This window comes from Hylobates moloch, unplaced genomic scaffold (assembly GCF_009828535.3).
Source record: "Hylobates moloch isolate HMO894 unplaced genomic scaffold, HMol_V3 SCAFFOLD_19, whole genome shotgun sequence".
In the NCBI taxonomy this organism is placed as follows: Eukaryota; Metazoa; Chordata; class Mammalia; order Primates; family Hylobatidae; genus Hylobates; species Hylobates moloch.
Window position 1 is genome coordinate 66,071,213 of NW_026652294.1, and position 14,731 is coordinate 66,085,943.

Genomic DNA, 14,731 nt, shown 5'->3' on the forward strand with positions numbered 1-14,731 from the left:
TCCTCACAACAACTTAACAAGTTGGGTGTAATTATTATCACTACTTCACAGGTTAAAAATAAAAATTAAACAAAAACCTGAGGCACAAAGAAATTAAACATCTTTGTCAAACAACTAAAAATGTTAGAATCAGAATTTTCACCCAGGTTGACACCAGAATCTGAGTCTTTTGTCATGTGCTATAATTATAAAATATTCAGGGTCCATAGTGACTGAGGCTTAGAGATCACACAATATCGCCAGACAGATAAGTGCTAGAAGCTAGAGTATAAAGCTTAATATTTTATTTTCTCCTTTCCTTTTCAAAAGGTATCAAATTGCCCAAAGTAGAAACCTAAGAATCATGATGTTTTCTTTTCTCTCACTGATATGGTTTGGATGTTTGTCTCCTCCAAATCTCATGTTGAAACGTAATCTTCAGTGTTGGAGGTGGGGCCTGGTGAGAGATGTTTGGGTCATGGAGGTGGATCACTCATGAATGCTTTGAGCCCCCCCACACAGTCCCTATTGTAATAATGAGGAGTTCTTGCTCAAAGTTCATATGAGTTCTGGTTGTTTAAAAGAGCGTGGCACCTCCCTCCTTACTCCCCCTCTTGCTCTATGATATGCTGAAATGGTTTGGCTGTGTCCCCACCCAAATCTCATCTTGAATTCCCACGTGTTATGGGAGGGACCTGGTGGGAAGTAATTGAATCATGGGGACAGGTATTTCCTGTGCTGTTCTCGTGATAGTGAATGAGTCTCATGAGATCTGACAGTTTTTTTTTTTTTATTTTTTTTATTTTTTTTTTTATTATACTTCAGGGTTTTAGGGTACATGTGCACAATGTGCAGGTTTGTTACATATGTATCCATGTGCCATGTTGATTTCCTGCACCCATTAACTCGTCATTTAGCATTAGGTGTATCTCCTAATGCTGTCCCTCCCCCCTCCCCCCACCCCACAACAGTCCCCGGAGTGTGATGTTCCCCTTCCTGTGTCCATGAGTTCTCATTGTTCAATTCCCACCTAGGAGTGAGAACATGCGGTGTTTGGTTTTTTGTCCTTGCGATAGTTTACTGAGAATGATGTTTTCCAGTTTCATCCATGTCCCTACAAAGGACACGAACTCATCATTTTTTATGGCTGCATAGTATTCCATGGTGTATATGTGCCACATTTTCTTAATCCAGTCTATCGTTGTTGGACATTTGGGTTGGTTCCAACTCTTTGCTATTGTGAATAGTGCTGCAATAAACATACGTGTGCATGTGTCTTTATAGCAGCATGATTTATAGTCCTTTGGGTATATACCCAGTAATGGGATGGCTGGGTCAAATGGTATTAAAAAAAGGAGTTTCCCTGTACAAGTTCTTTTGTCTGTTGCCATGTGAGACATGCCTTTTATCTTCTGCCATGATTGTGAGGCCTCCCCAGCCACGGGAAACTGTAAGTTCAATAAAATTTTCCTTTGTAAATTGCCCAGTCTTACATATGTCTTTATCAGCAGTGTGAAAATGGACTAATACAGTAAATTGGCACCAGCAGAATGGGGCGTTTCTGAAAATATGGAAGCAACTTTGGAACTGGGTAACAGGCAGGGTTGGAACAGTTAGGAGGGCTCAGAAGAAGACAGGAAAATGTGGGAACGTTTGGAACTTCCTACAGACTTGTTGAATTGTTTTGACAAAAAGGCTGATAGTGATATGAACAATAAGGTCAAGGCTGAGGTGGTCTCAAATGGAGAGGAGGAACTTGTTGGGAATTGGAGTAGAGGTAACTCTTGTTATGTTTTAGCAAAGAGACTGGCAGCACTTTGCCCCTGCCCTAGAGATTTGTGGAACTTTGAACTTGAGAGAAATGATTTAGGGTATCTGGTGGAAGAAATTTCTAAGCAGCAAAACATTCAAGCAGTGACTTGGGTGCTGTTAAAGGCACTCAATTTCATAAGGGAACCACAGCATAAAAGTTTGGAAAATTTGCAGCTTGACAATGTGATAGAAAAAAAAAATCCCATTTTCTGAGGAGAAATTTAAGCCAGCTGCAGAAATTTGCATAAATAATGAGGAGCTGAATGTTAATACCCAGGACAATGGGGAAAATGTCTCCAGGGCATGTCAGAGGTCTTCATGGCAACCCCTTCCATCACAAGCCCAGACCTTTAGGAGGAAAAAACAGTTTTGTGGGCGGGGCTCAGGGTTCCTCCACTGTATACAGCCTAGGGACTTGGTGCCCTGCATCCCAGATGCTCCAGCCATGAATAAAAGGAGCCAAGGTACAGTTCAGGCTGTTTCTTCAGAGGTTACAAGCCTCAAGCCTTGGCAGCTTCCATGTGGTATCGAGCCAGCAGGTGCACAGAAGTCAAGAATTGAGGTTTGGGGACCTCTGCCTAGATTTCAGAAGATGTGTGGAAATGCCTGGATGCCTAGGGAGAAGTTTGCTGCATGGGTGGGTACCTCATGGAGGACATCTGGTAGGGTAGTGCAGAAGGAAAATGTGGGGTAGGAGCCCCCATACAGAGTCCCTACTAGGGTACCATCTAGTGAAGCTGTGAGAAGAGGGCCACCATCCTTCAGACCCCAGAATTGTAGCTCCACCTGACAGTTTACACCATGCACCTAGAAAAGCCACAGACACTCAGTGCCAGCCTGTGAAAGCAGCCAGGAGGGAGGCTGTACCTGCAAAGCCACAGGGACGGAGCTGCCCAAGACTGTGGAAACCCACCTCTTGCATCAGCTTGACCTGGATGTGAGACATGGAGTCAAAGGGCATCATTTTGGAGCTTTAAGATTTGACTGCCCTGATGGATTTTGGACTTGCATAGGGCCTGTAGCCCCTTTGTTTTGGCCAGTTTCTCCCATTTGGAATGGCTGTATTTATCTAATGACTGTACCCCCATTCTATCTAGGAAGTAACTAACTTGCTTTTGATTTTACAGGCTCATAGGCTGAAGGCACTTACCTTGTCTCAGATGAGACTTTGGATTTTGGACTGTGGACTTTCGAGTTAGTTCTGAAATAAGATAAGTCTTTGGAGGACTGTTGAGAAGGCATTATTGGTTTTGAAATGTGAGGACATGAGATTTGGAAGGGGTTGGGGCAGAATGATATGCTTTGGCTGTGTCCCCACCCAAATCTCATTTTGAATTCCAGTGTGTTATGGGAGGGACCTGTTGGGAGGTAATTGAATCATGGGGGCAGGTCTTTCTATGCTGCTCTTGTGATAGTGAATAAGTCTCATGAGATCTGATAGTTTTAAAAAGAGGAGTTTCCCTGCACAAGTTCTTCTCTTGTCTGCTGCCATGTGAGATGTGCCTTTTACCTTCTGCCATGATTGCGAGGCCTTCCCAGCCATATGGAACTATAAGTCCAATAAACCTCTTTCTTTGGTAAATTACCCAGTCTCTGATATGTCTTTATCAGCAGGATGAAAACAGACTAATACATATGCTGCTTCCCTTTGCCTACCACCATGATTGTAAGCTTCCTGAGGTCTCAACAGAAGCCAAGATGTTGGTGCCATACTTGTGCAGCCTGCAGAACTGTGAACCAATTAAACCTCTTTTATTTATAAATTACTCAGTCTCAGGTATTTTTTTATGTTAACACAAAAACTGCCTAACATACTCACTATCCACCTCTAGTTGTTAACTAATTTATGTGAATTCATCCCTAGAAACAGGTCTTGAATCTCTCTCTTTTTTTTTTTTTTATGGAATCTCGCTCTGTTGCACTGGCTGGAGTGCAGAGGTGCAATCATGGCTCACTGCAACTTCCACTTCCTGGGTTCAAGTGATTTTCACGCCTTAGCCACCCACGTAGCTAGGAAAACAGTCATGCACCACCACCCCCAGCTAATTTTTGTACTTTTTTTTTTTTTTTTAAGCAGAAATGGGGTTTTGCCATGTTGGCCAGGCTGGTCTTGGATTCCTGACCTCAAGTGATCTGCCTGCCTTGGCCTCCCGAGGTGCTAGGATTACAGGTGTGAGCCACCTTGTCCAGTTAATTTATTTTACTTTATTTTAATTAATTAATTAATTTATTTATTTATTTATTTATTAGTAGAGACAGGGTTTTGCCATGTTGACCAGGCTGGTCTCAAACTCCTGACCTCAAGTGATATTCCAGCATTGGCCTCCCAAAGTGTTGGGATTACAGGTATGAGCCAATGTGTCCGACTGCTCTTGAATCTCTTCATTCCTACTCCTGCCTTAAGCATCTGTTAAGTTCTAGGGAGGTATTATATAAAACGAGTTGTTTAAACTGGAACCAGAAATTAAACCTATACTTGAAGAATAATGTCCAACCTCCTCTAATTTGCCTGAGACCCTTTATGAACGGGTTACACCTTACATTTCTAACTCTCTCTTTTCTTCTCTTAGGGAGGGACAGTCTTGGCTCAGGCAGTAAAATTGGTATGTGGGGGAGAATTAAAGCAGCTGTGCCAAAGCCTTACACATGCTAAAATCATAAAATGTATGGATCCTAGAAAGAAGCCAGATAATAACCGAAGAGAGAAGTCTTCATGGGTAGTCAAAACCAAGCATCTAGAAGCACATAAGTGAATCAAATTTAGGCAGAAAACATGTATGTTCACAGATGGTGGAGGGATGTGAGAGGAAGGGCAGATTGCTTACAAAAGGACAGGAATGAAGCACAGATCAACTTTACTGCTACCCTACTTCTCTGACTCAATCCCACCATTCACCTGTCATGTACATTTCTTCAACTATGCATAAAATGCTTCCATTTGCTCATTCTAAACTCCAATTCTAGAATATCTTCTAGTCTCTGTTCATGTAAACCATTTTTCAAGACACACCCAACCCCTTTGTCATAAAGCCTTCTCCAGGAAGAATCCTGTCAGTCTCCCTTTTGCCTGAACAATTTTGCAGTACTTACAGTTAATATTACATAACTTAATGATTCATTTCTTTGACTTTTTTTTGAAGTGGATTTTTCCTTCCACCAAACTTTAGGTTTTTTGACAGTTATTATGGATGAAGGGGAAGAATTTGCTTCTTTCCCCATGTTCTTCTTGCTCTTTTTTTTTTAGAAGCAAGGTGATAATCTAATGGACTCATATGCCACAACATGGTTTGTGCTGTATTTCCTAGAGTATGTGGTCGTGATAAATTAAAGGGTACTGCCACTGAGTTTTCTTCTTCTATTTACTTAGGCTGGATTTCCCTTTCAAAGCAGAGCTTGAGATGAAAAATAATATATAAGTATTTTATGTAACAATATGTTTCCACAGATTAGGAATGAGGTACAGGTAGAAGAGAAACAGGGGACAAAAAAAAAGCAAATTTGAAGATGCATTATCAAGTTGTCCAACAGCATGGGTGACTAGTTCTTGATCCAGTGTGCCTTTCTGAGGAACTCTCTGAAGTGTATCCCAAAATGTCTCCCTCAGGAGAGAGAAGAGAAAGCATTTATCCAGCAGTTTCCATCTTCCATTGGTCAAGGTAACCACATGAGTATTAACTTTCACAAACTTTCATGTGAGTTCTGAGCAGTTTAGGCTGATATTCTACTAAGCCAATGAAAAATAAACCCTGTGAGAAACAGTGTGAGGAGCCCTAGGGTACATGTAAGAGTTACATGATTTGAGCCCGAGGTAAAGGTACTGACAATTTACACTTATGTAAAATTGTTCCAAGCTTTGGAGCTGTTCCCTGCAGCAGTGGCTGGAACAAGAAGTGGGGCGAAGGAGATTCAAAGTGGCGTAAAAGAGAATCTTATTATACTGCATAAGATTATTTCTGTAAGAGGACATAGGTCTTATCTCTGATCAATTCTAAAAAACTTTTTTTGTTTTTACTTTTGCTTTGTATCTCCACTATGTGAAATTTACAAAGGACTGCCTTGCCAAAATCCTTGCAACACTGCTCTTTAGTCCTCATGTTTTTAACTACTGAGTGCATCATAACTCAGTCATGTCTTTTGCTCATTGCTTGTTTTGTGGTAAGGTTAACATTTGGTTGTAGGGAGAAGATGAACCTTCACTTAGTCTTTGTATATAAGTCACAGCTTTTAGAAAGTTCTGCATTAGGGATTACCATAGTAAGCTAAAAATACTATAGCAATTTCTTTTCTATTTTCTTTATGATGTATATATATATTTCCCTTGGACAGTTAATAGAAAAGGGTGCCTGGGTCAAGAAAAAATATATTATTACTGACTCCTGCAGGTAGTACTATTTAGTAGTGTTTTAAAACCTACCATGATTTTAGTTTATTATAAGTTTTTTTAATATATAAGACTGACCACCAACTTTTCTCCCATAAAAAACTCTCATTCTCTCTCTCTTTCTCTTTTTCTTTCTTTCTCTTTCTTTCTTTTCTTTCTTTCCTTTCCTTCCTTCCTTCCTTCCTGTCTTTCATCTCTCTTTCCTTCATTCGTTTTTTCTTTCTGTCTCTCTCTGTTTCTCTTTCACACACATATACACACACACACACACACACACATGAACACACACACACATGAACACACACACACATGAACACACACACACATGACAAGTTGAGGAAAGACAAAAGCCTGAATTTAAGAATTGATTTTGGAGGTAGAAACTTCTGGTTCAAGAACACATTGGCAGAGAAAAGAAAGAATTAAAGTTCAGTCTTTATTTATTCATTTCTTTTTTGGGAATGAATAGTAATGATGAATATATAACCATGTTACATAAGTTATACCCTAAAAATCATATATCAAGAAAATTTAGTGTTCTAAATAAATTTATGATAAAGTAAAATGGCTGATAAAAAGAACACTTATTAAGATATACTACATTTTGCCAAAATTGAGCTGCATAAAAAATTAGCCTGAGTTTCTTAAGAAACTTACTCTTTTTAGCTATATGCAATTTCTCTGTTTATAGAAGAAACAAAGGACACCATTTTTGCCAGTTACCCATATAAGACTTTACCTTGGGGACTGCAGTTACTATTTACTCTCCCAGATAAAAAGGATTTAATGACCAAATTATGCAGATGGATTTTGTTTATGATAATGTTAATTTTGGGGAAATGACATGATCAGAAATGTACATTTGAAATGATGGAAGCGATGCATAGACTCTAGAGAAAAGGAGTGTCATCTATATTTTTGTGGAGCTCTATTTGAAAACTACTGTCTAATTCAATAAATTGCCTTGAGATAACCAGCTATCTAGAAAAATAAAATATTTAAAAGATTGTTTCTTTCTCTAGCCACGAAAACAAAATAAATTACAGATGGGTTAAATAATTGAATTTAAAAATCCCTGCAGGAATAAATAGTGCTATTGGCTGAAGTAAAGATTAGTGAACTCTAAAACATCAATAGACATTGTTCAAAGTGAAGAATAGAGAGTGAAAAATATTGAAGAAAAGTGATTAAAGGCTCAGGGACCTGTGGAAGCACAGCAAATGGTCTAACATACATGCAACTGGAACCATAAGAAAAAGAGAATAAAAATGAAGCATAGACAATATTTGAAGATATAATGCGTAAAAATTTTCCAAATATTATTTTTAAAAAACACATTTATTTAGAGACCCAAGAAGTTTAGCTAAACCTAAGCACAGTAAGAACAAAGAAAGCCAAACCCAGATATACAATAACGTTTTATAAAAACAAAAAGAAAAATATTAAAAGGAGATACCCAATTACTGGCGTGAATTCTGTCTCATGCATTGATACTGACTTATCTGACTTATATATTCACCAAAATAAATCATATTTTTACCCATAAAATACATTTGAATATATTTCAAAAGACTGAAATCTTACAGAGTATATAATTTGACTAAAACCATGCAAATTAGAAATTAATAACTGAAAGGTATCTGTCCACTATTAGTTTCCTGCTGCTGCTGTAAATCAATTATCATAAACTTGCTTTAAAAACAGAAAAAAAATTCATACAGTTCTGGAGGTCAGAAATACAAAATGAGTCTTACCGGTATACAATCAAAGTGCTGGCAAGGCTGGTTTCTTCTGGAGTCTCCTGACAGAGACATTGTTTGTTGTCTATTCTAGAGTCTGGTGGCTCCTAGCATCCCTCAGCTTGTGGCCACATCACCCCAAAATCTACTTCTGTTGTTTGTCTTCTTTTCTGTAGTCAAATCTCCCTTTGTTTTCATCTTATAGAACTCTTGAGACTACAATTAAGGTATACCCAGGTAATCTAGGATAATCTTCCCATCTGAGACCCTTAACTTTATACTTGCAAAGTCTTTTTCTGCCATGTAAGGTAACATTCACAGTTTCCAGGGATTACTATGCAGATATCTTTGGGAGCTATTCAGCCTAACACATTTCTTAAATATTTGCAAATTTCAGACACATTAAGTAATCTATGCATCAAAGAAGAAGTCATAAGAAAAGTGAGAAAAATATTTCAAACCACAATAAAATAAAAACAACTTATAAAAATTAGTAGAATGATGTTAAAGTGGTGCTTTGAGGAAAATTTGTATCAGTAAATGATATTAGCAAAGGCGAACAATTTAAAATCAATTATTTAAGCTTCCATCATAGAAAATTTTTTAAAAAAAACAAATCCAAGTTATGTAGATAAATATAAATATTAAAGATGAGAACAAATGTTAATTAATGAGAAAAATAAAATAGGGATAACTAATAGAATCAGAAGCTGAATCTATAAAAGACTAATAAACTTGATAAATTCCTGGTGAGATTAATGGAAAAAAAGAGAAAGCATAGGATGAATGTCAGAAATGAGAGATGTGATATCACTGAATATTTTATAGATAATAAAAGGATAATAAAGGATAAAGGATAATAAGATATTGTGAACAACCTGATGCAAATAAATTTGACAGTTTAGATGAAATGGATAAATTATTTGGTGACACAAACTACCACAGCTCACACACACAAAAAATAAACATTATGAATTTTTCCAAATCTATTAAGTAATTAAATTAGTAATCAAAACTCTTCCTATGAAGAGAACTCTAGGTCCAGATGGCTTCACTGGTGAATCTCTCAAACACTGAAGAAATAAAGTCATACGAACACTTTCAGAAAGTAGGAAAGGAGCGATAGACTGTGTGCTGTGGCTCAAGCCTCTATTCCCAGCACTTTGGGAGGCTGAGGCTGGAGGATCATTTGAGCCCAGGAGTTTCGGACCAGCCTGGGAAACATAGTGATACCCTGTCTCTACTATGCAGTTTCCTAGGGGGACAGGATCCAATATGTGTATATATATGTCTGTGTGAATATATATATATTTAGCTGGGTATGGTGGCACACGCCTATAATTCCAGCTACCTGGGAGGCTGGAGGGGGAGCCTCCAGCTTGAGGCCAGGAGTTCTAGGCAGCAGTGAGCCATGATTGTGCCACTGCACTCCAGCCTAGGTGACAGAGTGAGATGCCGTTTATTTAAAAAAAAAAAAAAAAAAAAAGGAAGAAAGAAAAGGAGGGATGGCTTTCCAAATTATTCCATGAGGCCAGCATTATTCTGATACCAAAATCTAACAAAGATATTATGAGAAAAGATAATTGCAGATTAATATCTTTTATGAAAAAAAGTTACAAAATATTCGAAAATATGGCACTATTGAATCCAGCAATACTAAAGAGAGTAATGCATTAGGACCAATAAAGGGCCAGAAATGCAAGTTTACATTTAAATGTAGTTTAGAACTTTAAAATAATAAAAAGTCCATTTTAAAACTAACCAATATAATCCACTGTATTAAAAAACTATGAAAGAAAAAACATAAATCATCTCTCTATACATAGAAAAAGCATTTGATAAAATTAAACACTCATTCATGATAAAAATTTCAACGAACCAGTAATAGAGGGAAGTTTTTCAACCTGATAAAGGATATCTACAAAATATCCACAACAAATATCAGACTTACTGCTTTCCTTCTGAGACTGAGGAACAAGTCAAAGCTGTTCACTCTCCTTACCTTTATTTGATAATGTTCTGGATTCTCCAATTAATGCGATGAGCCTAGGAAAAGAATAAAAATAATAGAAATCAGTATTGTCTCTATTCACAGAAGACATGACGGTCTTTGTAGAATATCCTAACAACTTTCCAAAACAAATAATAAAATTAGTAAGGAAATTTTTAAAAGGCACAAGAACCAAGTGCATTACACAAAATCCATTATATCTCTCTATACTAAAAAAAAATTACCAAATTAAATATTGCTTACAAAAGCTCCCAAATAATAAGTTCCTAAGAATAAACTTAATTTTAAAAGTATAAGACGAGTACTGAAAATGACAAGACATTTTTGAGAGAACTTTGTAAAATGGGTTCCATTGTTTGTGGATTGGCAGACTAAGTATTGTCAATATGTCAAAATGTCAATTTTGACAATTGAGTTATAGAGTCAATGCAAACCTGATAAAATATTTATTTGTCAAAACTGTTGATGATGCTAAAATTTATTTTTTAAAACTAATTTTTAATAGTCAAAAATTTTTTTAAATAATAACATTGCAAGACTTAAACTACAAAAATCAGGACAGTGCAATATAAGAATAGACATATAAATAAATAGAACAGAATAGAACATCTAGAAATAGATCTATACATATATGGTCAATGGATTTTTGTAATGGTGCCATCATAATTTAATGGAGGAATAACAGTATTTTCAATTCTTTGTGCTGGAAAGAAAAAATGGGAAAAAATGAGAATGGAAAGTTAGGCAGGGAAAATTAATATGAAAAACAAGACCTCAAACTCTATTTCATACTTCACCCACAATTTATTCAAGGTTGATTATGGCTTTTATTGTGGTGGCTTCCTTTGTCCTCTAATAATCCATCCTTGATTTTTCTTAGTTGCTATGAATTGATACTCATATTGCCTCTCCAGGCATTTTGTCCCTATTAACACAATTTGTTAATTAACCATCTTCATATCTGTGTGGAGACATGTCTCTTTGTCTGCCACTCTAACTTTGCCACTTATATTAATTTCACAAATCTTGTTTCTAGAATTAAGATCTGCCATCTGACTTCTATAATTATTCTAACATACCCTTGCTGTCAATGAACCTAATTCTGAAATGATATCGCCTGCTGTGATCGCTGGCTTGTAGAGGAGAGCTACCACTAAGCTTTTCAATAACTACTATTCCCCACTATTAGTACATTTCTCATTTCTCTAACAAAAAGTATCCATTTTTGTCAGTTTGTGGATGTTCTGGCCTTACATAATATTGTCTAGTTTTGCAAACCCAACTTTTTGGTCTGTTTCTTTCCTTCTTCCCCATCTACTATAACAATTTCAGAATTTATAAGTCACTTAATGGGGACCATCTGTTGCTCCAAGTTTCCTATGGGCTATCCATGCAAAGTATTAGCACTGTCTCTTGCAGTCTTTGCTGTAATATGTATTATATTCCATTCCCTTGATCAAGCACCCTCAGTATCCTGTTTAATTGTACATGTCTTAGTTCATGACAGTGAATTTAAGCTAGATCCTGCAGCTCCATATAAGGTATAAGCCCTGCCCCCTTTCCCTTAGAAAGCCAATATTTTCTTAGTTCAGTTTTGTTGTGAAATGGTCATAGATGTGGTGACCAGGAGGGCAGGTGGGGACAAATCATGAGAACAGGTATTTTGTTTTACAAGCCAGAGGACTTTCCATTGACTTCAAGCCACAATGGTGCACTAGTCTCTCACAAGAAGGAGTATGCCACTTCTGTGCATCCAGATTCTTGGGGCTTCAATATTTTCAAGTGTATTCCAAATGTCCCCATTTCACATCCCAGAGTACTTTTCTTTACTAATCATAGCTTTAATCTCAGCATAGCAGACCTGGCTGCATTGAGATTTTAACCTACTCTGGAGCTCTGCTACTCTTACAATTAAATACTGGGCTACTAGGCATGGTCTTGTGCCTTTTCTGTCTTTTGACTGAAGCAGACTGGAATCTGTTTGTATGCCAACAATAAATTATGTTGGCATGTTATAAGGCAAACTGCCCACAGAAGAAGTAGGGTCCACACCTTGGGAATCCCCAGAACTAGCTTACAATTTTCACTATTAAACCAATTTGGAATTTTTCTTCATTTGTTGATACAGTAATTATTTAAATACTCAGAAATAAATCTTGCTAAATATGTGCAAGAACTCTATATGCAAAACTATAAATACAGGCATACCTTGGTTCTGTTGTTGTTTCTATTCCAAAACACCACAATAAAGTGAATATTGCAATAAAGCGAGTAACAATGTTTCCCAGGGCATATAAAAGTAATACACTATATGGTAGTCTATTAAATGTTCAATAGCGCTATGTCTAAAACACAATGTACACCTTGATTAAAATATTTTATTGCTAAAAAATGCTAATGATCAGCTGAGCCTTCAGTGAGTCATAATCCTTTTGCTGGTGGAGAGTTTTGACTCCATGCTGATTGATGCTGACTGACCAGGGTTGTGGTTGCTGAAGGTTAGGATAACTTGGAAATTTCTTAAAATAAGAGAACAATGAAATTTCCTGCATCAATTGACTGTTCCCTTCATGAAGGATTTCTCTATATCATGCAATGATATTTGATAGCACTTTACTCACAATAGAACTTCTTTCAAAATTGGAGACAATCCTCTCAAATCCTGACAAGCCTTTAATAACCAAATTTATGTAATATTCTAAATCTTTTGTTGATATTTCAGTAATGTTCACATCATCTTTTCCAGGAGTAGTTTCCATCTCAAGAAACCACTTTCTTTACTCATTCATAAGAGGCAACTCCTCAGCTGTTCAAGTTTATAATGAGATTCCAGCAATTTAGTCACATCTTCAGGCTTCACTTCTAATTCTAGATCTCTTGCTATTTCTACCATATCTTCAATAACTTCCCCCACTGAACCTTTGAACGCTTCCAGGTCATCTATGGGGGTTGGAATAAACTTCTTCCAAATACCTGTTAATGTTGATATTTTGACCTCCTCCTATGAATCATGGATGTTTTTAATGCCATGTGGAATGCTAAACTCTTTCCAGAGGTTTTAAACTTATTTTGCCCAGATCCATCAGAGCAACCCCTATCTATGGCAGCTATATAGCCTTACAAATTTTGTCTCAAATAATAAGACTTGAAAATTAAAAATTACTCCTCGATCCATGAGCTACAGAATGGACATTGTATTAGCAGGCATGAAAACACCATTCACCTCCTTGTACATCTCTATCAGAGCTCTTGGATGACCAAGTATATTGTTGATGAGATGCAGTAATATTATTTTTCTGAGCAGGTCTCAACAGTGCATTTAATATATTCAGTAAACCATTGTAAACAGATGTGCTGTCATCCAGGCTTAGAGAGCACAGGGAGAGTAGATTCGGTATAATTCTTAAAGGCCCTAAAATTTTTAGAATGGCAAATAAGCTTTGGCTTCCAATTAGCATCACTGCTGCATTAGACCCTGACAAGAGGGTCAGCCTTTTCTTTGAAGCTTTGAAGGCAGGCATTGACTTTCTAACTATGAAAGTCCTAGATGGTATCTTCTCCCAATATAAGGCTGTTACATCTACATTGAAATATGTTTTTTAGTGCTGCCACTTCCGTCAATGATCTTAGCTAGGTCTTCTGAATAACTTGCTGTAGCTTCTCCATCAGCACTTGCTACTTCACTTTGTACTTTTATCTTATGGAGGTAGCTTCTTTCCTTAAACAACATTAACTGACCTCCTCTAGCTCTAGTTCTTTGTATATTTGAGATAAAAGTCATTTATCTGATATGTGTTTTGCAATTATTTTTTCCCACTCTGCAGTTTGTCTTTTTATTCTTTTCATGATGCCATTTACAGAACAAGTGTTTCTAATTTTAATCAAATCCAGATTATCAATCATTCCTTTCATGTATGGTGCCTTTGGTGTAGCATCCAAAAAGTAATTAACAAAGCCATGGTTCTACAGATTTTCTGTTACGTCATCTTCTAGGAGTCTTATTGTTTAGCATTTTACATTTAGGTTTATGACCCATATTGACTTAAATTTTTTGTGTTGGGTCTAAAATCCATATCTATATTCATTTTCTTTGCATGTAGATGTCCAGTGGTTCCAACGACCTGTGTTGAAAAGACTATCTTCTCTATATTGTATTGCCTTTGCTCCTTTGTCAAAAATTATTTGACAATATTTATGTGGGTATGTTTCTGGGCTTTCTTTTCTGTTCCGTTGATCTGTCTATTTTTTACCAATACCATATTATCTTGATTATTGTAGCTTTATAATATGTCTTGCCATTATCTAGTTTTTTTATGCTCTTGGATTGGAGCAAGGCGTGAAGTGCTGTTGCATTCCACGCACATTGTTGCTTATCTACTATCTCACCTGTACGGCATGCAGTGACAGCTCAACAATTATAAATAATTTAGGCAAACTCTACTGATATTTTAGCTTTACTTGGTTTTGTCCTAGATTAGAGTGTTGTGCAAAACAACAGGTAGGGTGAGAACAACTTTTATAATTTACTCATATCTCCTGAAGTATGTTAAAAGGAATCTAAATCAGAATTCTAGCAACACTTCCTGGATTTCATGGTTCATTTTCCCAGTTATCTTTACCTAGTTTCTCTTCAACACTCTCTTAAGCTTCTTTTTGCCAAATAGCCTAACCCTCCCTCTGTAAGATTTTATTTATCTAGCCCCTATTCACTTGGTTCTTACTATATTTCTCTCCCTTTTTTCTTTCAGCTCTTACATGGATTCACCTTCTCTTTCTCGGGGCTTTTGACTGATTCTGCTTCATAAATGA

The 14,731-nt window shown here is 36.7% G+C and overlaps 1 protein-coding gene across 1 annotated transcript in view; it reads right to left on the reverse strand.

Moving 5' to 3' along the window:
- The window catches only part of TYRP1 (tyrosinase related protein 1), a 182,147-nt gene extending 172,190 nt beyond the window's left edge, over positions 1 to 9,957 (reverse strand). The window contains exon 1 of the mRNA XM_058431571.1: positions 9,914 to 9,957. The gene's annotated coding sequence lies outside the window, so the exon portion shown is untranslated. The remainder of the gene's footprint in view (positions 1 to 9,913) is intronic.
- Between the last annotated feature and the right edge of the window lie 4,774 nt (positions 9,958 to 14,731).